This window comes from Penaeus vannamei, chromosome 4, assembly GCF_042767895.1.
Source record: "Penaeus vannamei isolate JL-2024 chromosome 4, ASM4276789v1, whole genome shotgun sequence".
NCBI classification, from domain to species: domain Eukaryota; kingdom Metazoa; phylum Arthropoda; class Malacostraca; order Decapoda; family Penaeidae; genus Penaeus; species Penaeus vannamei.
The window spans coordinates 14497949-14501346 of record NC_091552.1 but is presented as its reverse complement, the minus strand read 5'-3'; positions in this window follow the sequence as shown (position 1 = coordinate 14501346).

Here is a 3398-nt window from a genome sequence, read left to right as displayed (position 1 = left end):
CCTTCTCCATACAAAGATGCAATTGCCTGTATGTACGATTTCATGATATACAGTAATTCAACACAAATCATGAATTGTGATTTGGAAGTGTAGGATCGACATGTCTATTTTGTATGTTGACCTGCGTAGTGGCTGACATGTGTGGTCAACTATATCCACCTTAAATATTCATCCATAGCCTTGAATTTAACGTCCTTTCCTGCCGAGCTATTCATCACTTTGATTTCAGGAGTCCTGATAATTTTATCTATCCATTTTCTATTAATTTTATTTCTATTTATATATCTATTCATTCATTTATTAATCTATCTACTTTTTTCCAGCAGGTCTGTGGCATGTCTCTGGCAGTGAAGCGTCCCTTCCGGCGAGGGGAAGGAGGCACAATGTGGGAAGCAATCCAAGGTCCTCCTCTGTCTGCGTAAGACCCGGTGATGAGAGTCGGCTCGAAGGGGCATTGTTGAGGAAAGGTGTTGACCTGTCTTGGGCAACGGATGAAGCCTTGTCCTGGAGACGCCCCTGCAGCTTTAGTTTGCTGGCTGTCATCCTCAAGCTACTGAAGAAGGAACCAGTTTGTAAGTAGAGGATTAATTGATATCTTGCGTTGCGTCGGATTTCTGTTACAGGTGTAAGTGGGAATTATAAACATTCTCATTTCAGGTTCAGTCTAACTGATCAATGATCTTGTACGGGTTTTCTTTCCACTGTAGATTTGGTTTGTGTCTCGTTTTAAAAGGAAAGATGCAAGTGACTGGATAGCCATTTTGTCTCAAAATACAGTCCACATTTTTTTGTTTCCTTTTTGTAGAAGTGTAACAATTTCTGGAGACTGGTGGCCTTGGGAGGGCGAGGTTGCTAAAGTTCAATTATTCAGAAATTATTCCGCACACTGCTTATATCAACAGTATCCTATACTGAAATAATAGAAGCTTCGTCAATGAAATGAGAGAGAGTATTTCAAATGCAATTGCTTTATTTGTTAGTGTCAAGTTACAGATTTTGATGATAAGATATACATAAACTGAAGATATAATACGTACATGTAACCTGTCCGTAAGCACTCAAATTGTCCACAATACATATATTACTAAATGAATATTCAGATTACATCAATTAGTGAGACAAAATTACAAATGTTTAAATAGCTAATTATACAGGTCCAAAGGTAAGGCACATAAAAAAAATGTAAACCAAAATCAACTCTTACGATGACAAAGCAAGACATTCAAAATCCTTTAGCCATTCAGAAGAACACTGTAACTCAATTTCAACATCTAGTACAATATGCAATCATAAAGCAATCTAAAAATATAAACAACAAAATAAATGAACCAATATTTTTTTTCTTACAAGCCAATTAAACCCACTGTGGTCTTTGTGTGTAAACTAAGGAGTTATTTAGCAAGCCACTGTGACCGCGACTTATTTCCCCGTGCATTTTTTAACGAGAAACTGTTTTTACAGTTATTATTCTTATGCTGCTGATATCGAGATTGCCATTACCATTGATCAGTATAATACTATTGAAATATCAAAACCAATAAAACAAAATCTTTCCGAAATTCAAGGAAAAGACAAACAGGTGGGATAGGTAGGAGTTAACTGCCTCCTTGGTGACTAAGTAATTAAGGAACGATCTCTGTATAAACATAACAGCAAACAAATTATAGTGGAACTGTCATGTTTTGCTTGTCATATGGCGCCAGTGGGTTTAAATATATCATGGTGTGAAAATGTAAGAATATATTATCACGAACACCAACAGTGAAACAGCACTTTTCTTTTTATTTGTTAGAAAGTACACACTTTGAACCAAATCAAATTTAAGAAAATATATATAAAACAGATATTAAGACACTCAAACATACAACAGGACAGTTTACGTCAGCATTAACACAATGAAAGATACAGTGGCAGAAACAATAGAAATGTTCTTCAGAGTATGTGATTCTTTTACATTAGCTATTAGTTCAATTTCTTTTATAGCTTAGTACACAATAAGCGGTTTCGGGTTATAAGCTATAAGCTGTCTTTTGGTTTTCATTTTCAAAATTACTGAACTTTGAGCATTTTGGTAAAAATGAAAATAAGAGTAGTTATTCATCCTGTCACCTAGGTGGCCCACCTGAGCCAGACCTCGGTGGAGGGGCAACGCCTCTGCCGACCCCCCGGCTTAACTAATTCAAGCATGGACGAGCCATAGATCCAGACATCCGAAAGCAGGGTTCCCGAGATCTTTGCTCCATACGCCCACACTGGGTTAAATGGCCATGGGAGAAAGACGTGCTACATCATTCAGCATGCGCGCCACAATCCAGATCTCCCCTCCACACAGACCACAAACACCAGTTTTTCGTTTTACCTAAATGGCTTTAGACTTAGCTACTTCACAATTTAGAGAATGAACTGAACTCCAAGGGGCCCTGCATCACATGTATTTACAATATAAGGATATGTGGGGCGGGGACCTTCGCTGAAGCCTTCACAAATCTTTCAGCAGCGGCAGCCCCCTAAATTATGATTCCCAACTGGGGCCATCGTAGACATTGTGGATATCAGATATGACGCTCTGAGTCCCTGCTGGAAGGTCCTGTAATGAAAATAGTACATAACTATTTAAAATAGAATTGTTAAATAAAACTGCTACAATTTATACCTCAAGATTTATCTTCTATACAAAACACGTGTATATAAATACATGCATGTACACATACACATATCTATATATATACAAATAAGCAAATAAATATAGATATATGAATGTAGATATAAATGAGTATATGTATGTGAATATATATTATAAAAAATATAAACACAGCAACATATATACAAAGACAGAAAGGAAGTCTACAATCAATGGTTCTCAGTTTTTCAGCTGAATAAGTAATCGAAATGGATCAATATCCGCTACTTGTTTGTCCGAGGGTAAACTCTTAACGAGTTCGAAACGTTAACGACTGCAGTGCATCAGTGCAGCTACAGCTTTTACATGTTAAGTGCGAAGAATCGAGCAATGAGTGGTCTTGTCAACGAGCCATGCGATGTGAAAATATGCATAGTTGATGTTGAAGGAAAAATCTGTTATTAAGCTGACGAATCTGAAAAAAAAAAGAAAAAAGATAGTGAGGTTTTGCAAGATGGGACATGAAAGCAAAGGTGGAGGCGATAAGTGAATCCTAAGGCATTTAGCGTACAGAGATAACTAGTAAGAGCATAATAAGCGGAAGCAGTAGTTAGAATTGGAAGGCTCTACAAGAAAAAAATAGTAATAAAGTACAGGAACCTGTTAGGTAGACTGAAATTGATTTTGCAATCCTCCAAATAGATGAAACTTACATATCCTGATATAGCGAGAGATAAAGAAGCAGTAACTGAAATGGAAATAAAGTAAACATCAAGAC